Source organism: Mesoplodon bidens (genome assembly GCF_964165515.1).
Source record: "Mesoplodon bidens genome assembly, chromosome: 1".
Taxonomy (NCBI): domain Eukaryota; kingdom Metazoa; phylum Chordata; class Mammalia; order Artiodactyla; family Ziphiidae; genus Mesoplodon; species Mesoplodon bidens.
In genome coordinates, this window is record NC_138176.1 from 9,203,628 (window position 1) to 9,217,054 (window position 13,427).

Below are 13,427 nucleotides of genomic sequence, written 5' to 3' on the forward strand. Positions count from 1 at the left end.
ACTTGCTCCCTGGAAACTGGCACGGCACGTATCCTGGCCTTCCCTTCCTTGGCCTCACAGTCAGGTTTGCAGGATGATTTCCGAAATCACCTCTTGAAGAAAAGTCTCATTACCCAGTGACATGTTGTAATCCCAACCAATGCTTCCAGAAAAGTTTCAATGTCCATTACATTAGCTAACCTTAAAATTGAATACAAATCCATTTTAATCAATATGTTGTAATAAATAGATGTTAAGGCACATGGCACTAATGTACAGGTAGACTAATTAAAGCGCCAGCATTTGCAGCACTCACATACCTCAATTTTCTCTACAAAATCCTTATTGAACCACTACCTTAAAAAAAAATAATTGCATTTGCAATTAGAAACACTGAAGTTACATTATCGATTTTCTGCTAAAAACCTTTTTAGTAAACAAGCACAAACTACATTCATTAAATGTAAGTGCTTGGAGCTATGGTGTGAAATTCAATTCAGCCATTATCATGAATTACACTGATTATTGCTGTAATTATTTTCTCTTGGATACAACCGCATTTCTGTCCCTTTTGCTAGTTCTGTTGGACATATAACCACGTTCATTTTATAGCTAATAATACTCATCTGTAGTCTCAGCAATTACTATCACTTATACAAATCATCAAGTTAAGCTCCGGGTACCTAGTAAGATTCAAAAAAATTAAGTAAAACATCCTGTTTTTACCCTTTAAATAACTAATAGCATTAGAGAACAAGGAAAATTACAGATGTTAACTGATTTACATTGCAAGCTTTAATCTCCTGTACTTGACTCGTCAGAAATTTCTGCTGTCCTAAGCACACATTTTGAGAAGAAATCCACCAACAGACTTTTTTTTTTTTTTTTAGGAATGAACAGTCGATGGATTGGATTACGGGTGTGAAGCATTCTCAGGAAGGAAAAAAGCCATGATCATTTGGTGTGTTCAAGAAAATAGATTCTGTATTTTAATCAGAGCAAAAAAAAAATGGCCTTGCATTGTATGTATTTGTTTGTTTAGGTGTCTTATTAACTAATCAGATTTTTAAGAGCGAACACTCCACTTTAATTTTTCCTCCAGAGGCAGCTGTAGCTTTCCACAGTTTTTAAAGTGAATCCTCTAGGCAAAATAGATGTTTTCAGAGGAGACCTCCTTTTCTCCCCTGGGGTGAGGCCACTGCACAGACAGGGCCAGGGTAAATGCATCTGGGCATATTCCCTCAAAGTGAATATGATCTCTGGGGCTTCTGGTGGGGAACCACCTGCATGGGAAAACTGGTGGGGAAGAAAGAGGGAAGTCAGAGAGTGTGATCTTTTAAAATGTGTACGTGCATATGTATATAGCGATGGAAACGGCATATTTCATCGCAAGAGGATTTGCAGACTATGATCTCCGGGCTGGGGACAGAACCCTCACCCACCAACCCGAAAGGCCCCTGGCCCACGTGCCAAGACCACGCTCCAGGGCCCCGACTTGAAGACCTCATTCACAAACAGCAGAATCGCTTCCTCCCGTTAAGTTTAAGAGCGCTTTGGGAAGTGGGCTTCCTGGGCCTCCTTGCTAAGCACTCCTTAGCCACCCTAAGCATCCTGGATTTATCTTTGTACTGCCCTCCCCACTGGGCACTGGAGGGCCCAGCTCTGGATGAGAGCCTGGGGTGAGATGTAAATGAAGCAGAGACACCCAGGTGGGAGACCTCAACCCCAGCAGAAAAACGGGAGACACCTTCATTAGGGGCCTCACCATTTTCTCCATAAGCAATGTTTTTGATTCATATTTTATATACCTCACTTTATCTTTTTAGAGGTGGAGGAGGGAGGTACATAGCTTATAGAAATTCACAAACAAAATTCTATCAATTAAGAGAGAAAAAGTTAAGTGGGGTGTGGTGTGGAGTGGAACTAGGTTCCTACACCCCTCCAAATTGCTAAAAGCTGGCCACAATTTTGGCTCAGAGCTTCCTGGTGGCCAAAGCAAGATGGAAAACACAATCTTATGGATATAAGATACAGTGTTAGCAAAAGAAGAAATGTAAATTTAAAAATAAGTAAAAATCTTGGGGTTTCCCTGGTGGCGCAGTGGTTGAGAGTCCGCCTGCTGATGCAGGGGACACGGGTTCGTGCCCTGGTCCGGGAAGATCCCACATGCCGCGGAGCGGCTAGGCCCGTGAGCCATGGCCGCTGAGCCTGCGCATCGGAGCCTGTGCTCCACAACGGAAGAGGCCACAACAGTGGGAGGCCCACATACCACAAAAAAAAAAGTAAGTAAAAATCTTTTAGTTTGAAAAGAAAAATATAAGCAAAATCTGATGTTAAGATTTAGAAACCAAGAATTAAAGGCACCTTTTAAAAAAAAATCAGATATTACTTCTTTCCTAGATTTTTTGGGTTTTTATGTAATATAAAACTCTGAAGAGCACCCGTTGAAATTATGATGCTAATCTTAACTATATGGAGAATAAAAAAGCAAGAAAACAGGACAAAATCATATTGTCAACACATCTTAAAAGCTGAACAGGACTTCCCTGGTGGCGCAGTGGTTAAGAATCCGCCTCCTGGGCTTCCCTGGTGGCACAGTGGTTGAGAGTCTGCCTGCCGATGCAGGGGACACGGGTTCGACCCCTGGTCCGGGAAGATCCCACATGCCGCGGAGCAACCAAGCCCGTGGGTCACAACTGCTGAACCTGCACTCTAGAGCCTGCGTGCCACAACTACTGAGCCCACGTGCCACAACTACTGAAGCCTGCGCACCCTAGAGCCCATGCTCCGCAACGAGAAGCCACCGCAATGAGAAGCCCGCGCACCGCAATGAAGAGTAGCCCCCGCTCGCCACAACTAGAGAAAGCCCACGTGCAGCAATGAAGACCCAACGCAGCAAAAATAAACAAATAAATAAATTTATTAAAAAGAAAAAAAGCTGAACAGCTGGAAGACAGTATGTTTAACCACATTTAAAAACTCTAAATTAGCTGATTTATGCCATCATTTTGAGATCATCAGAATTTTCCCAAAGGTGCTAAATGAATTTTCTGACCATCGTTGGCCATTTAAAGTATTAATTGATATCGTGCCTTCAGTGTAAAGAAGTCACTTTGCTATTCTAAAAGAAGTATTTAAGGATCTTTTTTTTTTTTTTTTTTTTTTTTTTTGCGGTACGCGGGCCTCCCACCGCCGTGGCCTCTCCCGTTGTGGAGCACAGGCTCCGGACGCGCAGGCTCAGCGGCCATGGCTCACGGGCCCAGCCGCTCCGCGGCATGTGGGATCTTCCCGGACCGGGGCACGAACCCGTGTGTCCCCTGCATCGGCAGGCGGACTCTCAACCAGTGTGCCACCAGGGAAGCCCCTAAGGATCTTTTTTTAAGGAATAAATTTTGCTTCTTCTACTATCTGCGAAATTACCAGCAATAACTGATTATAGTTTTGAAATGTTCAGAACTTAGAATTCTCAGCACCCTCCTTGTATCTATTTTAAATAAATAGGCTTTTCTTTTTTTTTTAACCAATGTGATTGGGAGTAATGATATACAAATATCAAAGGAACCAGTAAAAAGAAGAGACAAGTGCCACTCTAAGAACAAGCAGAAGCATGTACTCTTGACTTGCACCCCCAGGGAAGAAAAGATTTTTAAAATGTTAACAATTTGGCTATATCCGGTTGTCTGTCTGGCTTGGGTGCTTCCTGGGGAATCACATTAAAGAATTCAATAGGCAGGCTTGAAAATTCAGAAAAGGGAAAATTAAATTCCTAGAGATAGTCAAGAATATCGTATTCATAAAGAGCCTTTTCCGCAGGAGCTTGGAAACATGTAATATAACCTTCAAAGTAAAAACGGTTTGTTGCATTAGTTCTGCTTAGCTGACCATGAATACTAATTGCAGGAAGAATTAACTGTGCCCAGTACCTGGGGGCAGGAACACACAAAAGTGGCCGGGGAAGGCAAACAATGGAAGAGGTAAAAATGAACATCCACACCCCCATTCAACTCAACATGATCTGCAGCAAAACCCTAAATTACAATGAAGCCAGTATCTGCCTCTTGCCCCTCAGATATTAGAAGAAAAAAGAGAGGCGGCTGCAGAGAGATTGGGTTTTGGGGGTAAAAATAATCCATGCTTTTGCTCTCATTTCTCTTATTCAATCTTTCTTCTTTGCCCAGTTGTGGCAATTCCTCCACAGGGTCAGGAACTTTATTCTCTAGGTCAAGTGTCCCATTTTGCAGGGTATCACCACATGAGAAACAACTGGTTGGTGGAAAGAAGGCTTTGGGGTAAGGATGGGTTTGAATATGAATTTCAGCTCTGTAATTTACTAGCTGTGTGAACTGAAGCAAGTCACTAAACCTCTCTGGGCCTCAGTTTCCTCATCTGTAAAATGGGAACAATAGTGCCCAGATCACAGAATTCTGAAGATAAAATGAGAAAATATTTGTCAAGTGTCTGGTACCTGAGAAATCCTGAACACTACCCTCTGAATATTTCCCACAGACACAGAAGCTGCTAGAAATTCTTGCAACACACTCAGTATCCCTGCCCCTTCCTGGAAAGAAGAGCCTCTACCCCACCCCCAACCAGAGCTGACTGGCCAAATAAGAGCACCTGACATAGGCTCAACCAACCAGATCCTCTCTCCCTGGAATGTGAAACTGGGCCTGAGGTTGTTAGGGACGGGAGCTGTGTGGTGGGCACTGGTGCTTTAGGTCATGCACTAAAGTGAGAAAAAGTCAGTGTGTCCTCATATATATCAGATCCTAAGAGCTGATTATTAAATCATAGGGAGTTTTTCGAGCCAAAATTGTTAATACAGCCATTATTAAAAATTAAATTATATAAACTTACGTGTAAATAAATTATGTTAATAACAAAGGTAATGAATACTCAACACTCATACTTCCTAATTATTTCCTATTATTTTATATTATTATGATGAATTAACACTTTATCTATGCTCTTGAGACATCTTTCTTTACGGTGGAAACACTATACAATGGTGTGCTCCTGGACACCTCTGCCCACAGCTCCACCTTCATGTCGGCAGATTTGAATCAGCCACAGTGGGAGTATTTACACCATGGAGGTTGGAAAACACTCCAAATCAAGGCTTTTTTCCCCTCCAGAAAAGCTGGTTGTTAGACATTTACCAGAACAGCAATGGAGAAAACTTCTAAGTAGATGGGGGAAAAGTGAGGCAGTGGCTACAGGGAGCAAAGGCAGAAGATGTGGAGAGAGTACAGCAAGTTTTCTGATTCCCAAGCCCACTCCTTTCCAGAGGTTGAGCTGCACTGATCTCAGGTTCCAACAAAACACGCCCCCCCACCACCACACACACACACCCCGTAGCCTTACGGTAAATTCCTTTGTTAGGCTGAAACTAGCCCATGTTGGTCTCTGCATTCCAGTCTTAACCAATGAACGGGACATGAAATCAATGAGAACACTGCACTCTCTCTTTTGGGGTCATTTTAATCTATTCTTAGCTAAGCATAATAATGAAGCCCTAATCACTGGTCAGCCATTGTTGAGATTTTTTTTCACATCTCTGTATAACATGCCATGTATCCTGGAGATATTCCTGCTATTTCTTGCTCATCACCGAGAGCAAGGGTGCCTGGGTCTCGGCTGGATCCCACAGGCCCTCTCTGACCCCCCAGCAGTGCTTGGTGCTGCTCAGACTGACTTTTATGTTACTCCAAGCTGTGCTTTAACTACTGTGACACCGCACCAATGATCCAATTAGGCCTTAAATGTTTACTTAAGAAAAGGCTCTGTTCATCAGAAAGATTGGGTGGCTGGTGGGAAACTAGAACATTTGGTGTACTAAGTGGTCCGCGAGCTGGCTTTTCACATAGCAGGCAGGCCAATTAGATTTTCCAGGAAGATAAAAATGCTTTTAATCTTGACATTTCCTTCAAAGAAGCAGAAACTCCAACCGCTTGCTTGTTTTCCCCTTTTCTGCCTCCCTCCCACTTCCTCCACTCCTCTCTCTGATAAATTTTCTTTCTTTTTAATAATGGTTTCCTGTCCAGTGAAGTCTGCATCCTCTTCAAACCTGTTGGTGTTCAAGGTATTGAAATGGCAGATGCTCCCTAAATGGAAAAGAAACGGTAATGACAGACACGCATTCAGAGTGGTTCTCCCCACTGCGTTTGGCAGGTGAGACATCCTGGTGTCTGCACAGAAAAGTAAACTTGAACACAAACAGCCCATGAAGTACACGTGGTGATTTAAGAATTTATTGCCAGCTCTCACACATCTCCCACCATTAACTAACGCCTTCTGAGAATCAAGGTGATGGCTAAAATGTTCATCTCAGCGGCTGTCTAACAGATTCAAGTTCAGCTTCCTATCTCATCAAAATCCTAAACATATTCAAATTGCCATTTGCACCTATGCACCTAATCAGGTAGGTGCATTTGCACCTAATCAGGGCTTGGAAAACAAGTTATTTAACCTGCCATCTAATCTATCCAATAATCTGAAAACAGGTGGGTCCACATGGAAATTGTACATAAATATTTGAATTCATAGATGACAGTCCATTTCTCAAGAGTCATGAGGAGGACCACAGTTAAAAACATCTATTCAAAAGCTCACTTCTTCCCTTCAAGGCTTACCATTACTCACATATGTTTTCTACCCCGCTGTAATTTAGGTTTTTCTTTATGACAAGGGTGAGCAAACCAGCCATAGCGTGAATCTGGCCTGTCACCTATTTTTGTCTGTCCTGAGAGCTCAGGATGGTTTTCAGTTTTACATTTTTTAAAGTTTTTTAAAAATCAAGAGAGAGTTTTTCATATATGAAAATTTTATGAAATTCGAATGGGACACCAGGGGACCCATTAACATTTGGTGAACAAACGCATGGATTATCAGGAAATGTGTGTTGATGGCAATTGAGCTGGAATAGATTTGTCTCCACCAGTAAGCCACCGGGTAATACGTATGACCTCCCTGTGCCCAAGCAGAAAAGCAAGAGAGCATGGCCCCACCCTCAAGGTGCAGAGAGCAACACACCCGAAAAAAATTAGTAAAGAGTAAAAGTAAATGACGTCAAGAATTCCTTACCACTCCCTACGCATGACCCCTCTGTTCCTTGTATGCCCCCCAGTCACAGCTCCTGTTGCTGTGGGGAGGCATTTCTCTGTCTCCTGGGCTGGAAACAGTCATTCCTTTAGAGACCACTAGCTAGGAAACAGTGCCAAGCACTTCACACACAACACTTCTTTTAATCCTCACAGAGAACCTGTGAGGTAAGAGCTTTCATTATCCCTGTTTTGAGGATAAGGAAACTGAAGCACAGAGAGCTTCAGTAACTTGCCTAAGGTCACAAAGTAAGTAGCAGAGGCAGGATTCAGACTCTCTGAAAGTCTGGCTTCAGAGCCTGAGACCTGGAATGTTACATCATAATGTAGCCATTTATATGGCGAGTGCTTCTGAAGCTGGTTCATGTCTTGGTCACCTTTGTATCATCAGAGCCTGGAAAACACCAGCATTCCTCATAGACGTTGCAGGTTCGGTTCCCGACCACCGCAATAAAGCAAATATCACAATAAAGTGAGTCACATAACTTTTTTGGTTTCCCAGTGCACAAAAGTTATGTTTACACTATTAAGTGTGCAATAGCATTACGTCTAACAAAGCAATGTACGTATCTTCATTAAAAAAATACTTTATTGCTAAATAATGCTCACCATCATCTGAGCCTTCAGCGAGTCGTAATCTTTCTGCTGGTGGAGGGTCTTGCCTCAGTGCTGACGGCTGCTGACTGACCAGCATGGTGACCAGCATGGGGGCTGTGACGGTTTCTTAAACTAAGACAACAGTGGGGTTTGCTGCATCTCTTGACGCGTCCTTTCACGAACGATTTCTCCGTAGCCGGCAAAGCCGTTTGATAGCATTTTACCCGTGGGAGAACTTCTTTCAAAATTGGAGTCAGTCCTCTCAAACCCGGCTGCTACTTTATGATCTAAATTTACGTAATATTCTAAATCCTTTGCTGTCATTGCAACAATCTTCACAGCATCTTCGCCAGGAGTAGATTCCACCTCAAGAAACCACTTGCTTTGCTCACCCATGAGAAGCAACTCCTCATCCGTTAAAGTGTAATCATGAGGTTGCAGCATTCAGCCACGTCTTCAGGCTCCGCGTCTAACTCTGGTTCTCTTGCCGTTTCCACCACGTCTGCAGTTCCTTCCTCCACTGAAGTCCTGACCCCCTCAGAGTCAGCCATGAGGGTTGGAATCAACTTCTTCCAAACTCCTGTTAATGTTGCTATTTGACCTCTTCCCATGAATCACGAGTGTTCTTAATGGCATCTAGAATGGTGAATCCTTTCCAGAAGGCTTTCAATTTACTTTACTCAGGTCCATCAGAAGAATCACTGTCTACGGCAGCTGTAGCTTTATGAAATGTATTTCTTAAATAATGAGCCTTGAAAGTCAAAATTACTCCTTGATCCATGGGCTGCAGAATGGATGTTGTGTTAGCAGGCACGAAAACATGAATCTCTTTGTACGTCTCCATCAGAGCTCTTGAGGTGCATGCACCAGGTGCATTGTCAATGAGCAGTAACATTTTGAATCTTTTTTTCTGAGCAGTAGGTCTCAACAGTGGACTTAAACTATTCAGTTGTAAACAGATGTGCAATCATCCAGGCTTTGTTGTTCCATTTGTGAGCACAGGCAGAGTAGATTTAGCATAATTCTGAAGGGCCCTAGGATTTTCAGAATGGTAAATGAGCATTGGCTTCAACTTCAAGTTACCAGCTGTATTAGCCCTCAACAAGAGAGTCAGCCTGTCCTTTGAAGCTTTGAAGCCAGACATTGAATTCTCCTCACCAGCTATGAAAGTCCTAGATGGCATCCTCTTCCAATAGAAGGTTATTTCTTCGACATTGAAAATATGCTGCTTAGTGCAGCCACCTTCATTAATTATCTCAGCTGGACCTTCTGGATAACTTGCTGCAGCTTCTACATCAGCACTTGCTGCTTCACCTTGCACTTTGATGTTATGGAGACAGCTTCTTTCCTTAAACCTCATGAATCAACCTCTGCTGGCTTCAAATTTCTCTTCTGCAGCTTCCTCACCTCTCTCAGCCTTCACAGAATTGAAGTATATACACTATTATGTATAAAATAGATAACTAATGAGAACCTACTGTATAGCACAGGGAACTCTACTCAATACTCTGTGGTGACCTAAATGGGAAAGAAATCCAAAAACTAGGGGATATATGTACATGTATAGCTGATTCACTCTGCTGTACAGCAGAAACTAACACAACAGAGAAAAGCAACTAGACACCAATTTAAAAAAAGAAACAAAGAAAGGGAGGAAGAAAGAAAGAAAGAAGAGAGTTAGGGCCTTGCTCTGGATTAGGCTTTGACTTAAGGGAATGTCGTGGCTGGTTTAATCTTCTATCCAGACCACTCAGACTTTCTCCATATCAGCAATAAGGCTGTTTTGCTTTCCTCTCATTTGTGTGTTCACTGGAGTCACACTTTTAATTTCCTTCAAGAACTTTTCCTTTGCATCCACAACTTGGCTAACTGTTTGGCACAAGAAGCCTCACTTTGGGCCTATCTTGGCTTTCGATTTGCTTCCTCACCAAGCTTAGTCATTTGTAGCTTTTGATTTAAAGTGAGAGAAGTGCTTCCTTTCACTTGAACACTTAGAGGCCACTGTAGGGTATTAGTGGGCCTACTTTCAATATTGTTGTGTCTCGGGGAACAGGGAGGCCAGAGGAGAGGGAGAGATGGGGGAACGGCAGGTCAGTGGAGCAGTCAGAAAACACACATCTATTGATTAAGTCTTATGGGCAAAGTTGGTGGTATCCCAAAACAACAATAGCAGCATCAACGATCACTGCTTGGGACTTCCCTGGTGGAGCAGTGGTTAAGAATCCGCCTGTCAGTGCAGGGGACACGGGTTTGAGCCCTGGTCCAGGAACATCCCACATGCCGCGGAGCAACTAAGCCCGTGCGCCACAATTACTGAGCCTGCGCTCTAGAAATGAGAAGCCCGCGCACCACAACGAAGAGTAGCCCCCGCTCGCCGCAACTAGAGAAAGCCTGCGCGCAGCAACGAAGACCCAACACAGCCCAAAAAAATATTATTTATTTATTTATTTATTTTTAGAAAAAGATCACAGATCACCATAGCAAATACAATAATAATGGAAAAGTTTGGAATATTGAGAGAATTACCAAAATGTGACACACAGACACGAAGTGAGCAAATGCTGTTAGAAGAATGGTACCGATAGACTTGCCTCACAAAGGGTTGCCACAAACCTTCAATTTGTAAAAAACGCAATTATCTTCGAAGCACAATAAAACAAGGTTTGCCTGTAGTACGTTCTCAACAAATATTGGCTGAGGAAGCAGGATCAGACTACACTCACCTTCAGCTGAAAACGGTGTCTGTGTTCCACCTCCGTGCCCAGCTGCTGTCCACCACACCAGCCCCAGGTTCATATGAGCGAGTCATCCCCCGCTCCCCTCTGGTTCCAACTCTGCCCATGTGTTTTCTGATACCTCAGCGAGTTTCTCTGTAAACAATTCGGCACAATAACGTGGCCATCCTGCGCTGATGGGAGGTTGCAGGCATATCTGTCACCAAGGAAAAGGCTGTATTTATATCTTGGCAAAATCCATTCATCCGTTTAAGTGCCCAGAATCCTCCAGGGAACATCACAAATCCACCTAATGTGCCTGGTTCTCAGCTTTGTATCTGAGTCTCTGCTTTAGCTGACAGATGTTTAAACTCCCAGGAGGTCCACACAGCCAGACAAATCCCAAGCGGTCCGTCCAGAGGCCCAAGGGTGTAAGTTCCATCAGCTGAGGGCAGTGGAACTCAGACTCACAAGTTGCCTCTGGAGATCCTCTCTCTGGCCTTGGAAGGTAATCATGGAGACAAGGGTGCAGAAATGTGAGGGCTCACAGCTTCACCTCCCGGGCATCTCGTGGAAGAGAGCACCTTTCTTAGACATCTGTTCATATCGTAGATTAATGGTCACCTCCTATGAGAAGTCCTCCTTGATTCCCAGAAACCTCGGTGGAATTACTTCCTCAGAGCATTGAGTGTAAACCTCTGTTACAGCAAATATCAGTTCGTTTTGTAATTACTTATTTACCTGCCCCTTCTCTCGGTACCTAACCCCTGGAGCCCACTCTGAGCCTGGCACATGGGAGACATTCAACAAATACGTGCTGAGTGAGCTAAAATCCACAGCCCCCCTGAACTTCAGTTACGTGTTGCTCCTTTATAAGCACTGCTACCCCCTTAAATAGCAGATGCTCATGTGTGCTGCCCATTGGGCTGGACCACAAATTCCTCCGAGAAAGGATTATGTCTTATTCAATTGTATCCACTGCCCCTATTACAATGTCTGGCACAGAGTCTATGCCCAATAAATATGCAGCTCTATGCCAATTCTAGAGTCTTTAAACCAAGATTTTAAGTTGTTGAAGCAAATAAACTGAATTTATTTTTTTATTTTTACCAAGCTGGTAAGTTTGCCCCTTAAATGGTCCTTAGATTTGCAGAGGATGGAAGCTGTTTCCCGGAAGCAAGAATGCACAAAGCACTCACCCTGGTCACTCAAGAAGTCAAGGATGAAACATAACCAAAAAATAGAAACAGAACAATTTTCCAAGGTTCTTTTTTAGCCACTCAATTAACGCTACCTTTTGAGAAAGCATTGGTCCTGGATTGCCTGTTTAATTAATAGCCTTTGAGTTAATTCCCTTTGTTTCTACTCAAACTGCTGACCCCTGAGGGATGGAAAAATGTTCACTCTAAATTGTCTCCCTTGGGAAAAAAAAGGACACATTTCTTTGGAAATGTGTCTCCTTTGGAACACTGGACCATGATAATGGCAACTGGGATGCAGCGCTCTAACAGATAAAGTTAGGACGGACGCCAGAATATGATACTTTGTCAGAAATCCCTTCCAGGTCTTTACAATCGGGAGGAGGAAAAGCGTCGACTTTCAACTTCGGTCAAGTAGCAAGGAGAGAGCACCCTAAGCACCTGCGTCGTGCTGTGTGTGAGCCCTGGGCGGAGGCTGAGTTGAGGGCAGGTGGACGGCAGGGGCTGCCCCAAGGTTCTGCCAAGTTAGAGAGGGAAGGGGGTGAGTCAGCAGGCAGCTGTGCCCAGTGATGTGCTGGGAAACTGGCTCTCTGGGAACTAACAAACAAACAAAAATGCCGTGATTTGTAGCATTTACAGTAAATATTTCCACTGTGCCGATTTCAAGCTGTCCATGTGAGAGCACTGGACTTGGAGCTGGGGAGAGATGCCTGGTGTTGGTTCTCAGAAGCCAGCATGAGTCAGGATGAGCTGGTACCAGCTGGGGTGAGCTGATGTGAGTTCGCACCAGCACACACTGAACGTACACTGCGGCTTGCGGGGGGCTTTGAGCACGACAGAGGGCCCTTGGGGAAAGCACCAAAGCCAGACCTGGAGCAGGGACCTGCAAGAGGCCTCTCAGAGGAAACTGAGACTTGAAGGTCAAACGAGAGGTAACCAAGGAAGGAAAAGAAAAGGAGGTGAGGACGGGCATTCCAGGCAAAGGGAAGAGCCTAGGTAAAGGCCAGTGTCCTGAGGCCATGGAGAGCAGGGCTTGCTTATGGCACATGTCTGGTGGCTCCAGCAGGGTGGGAGGAAGAAGCGGGAAGGGACCCCAGAGCTGGGTCTCCGTCAATCATGAGGGGCCCTGGGGATTCTCTGGGTGGTAAGGATTTTAAGCAGTGGAGGGACGTCGTGCCTTCCTTTGGAAGAGCCCCTCTGGCTCGTGGATGGATGGGGTGAGAATAACCTGGAAAGCCCAGGGCTATTGAGAAGGTCCAGTGGTGGTGGTACTCTGACCAGAGTCAGCAGTGAAGCTCAGTGACATCAGAGGTGGACGCTCTTGAGAGATAATGGGGGGTGGGGAGGAGATCGGCCAAACTTGGTGAATGATGTCATGGGTAAGGTGAAGAGTGAGGGAGAGGTGGGGGCAAGGACTCGCCAGGTCCCACCTAGAGCAACTAGGTGGATGGCAATGCCAATCAGCGTGTGCACAGGAAGAATGAGAGGAGAAGGAGCTGCCGGTGAAGATGAGGGCGCTTCACCTGGGGACATGTTGGGGTAGTGGTGCTACCCACACAGCCAAGTGGACATGTGCAGAAAGCATCTGGGTCTACAGGTGGTGAACTCAGGAGGCGGAGGCGGACTTCCCTGGTGGTGCAGTGGTTAAGAATCCGCCTGCCAAGGCAGGGGACACGGGTTCGAGCCCTGGGCCGGTAAGCTCCCACATGCCGCGAAGCAGCTAAGCCCGTGTGCCACAACTACTGAAGCCTCTGCGCCTAGAGCCGGTGCTCCGCAACTACTGAAGCCCACGTGCCACAACTACTGAAGCCTCTGCACCTAGAGCCGGTGCTCCGCAA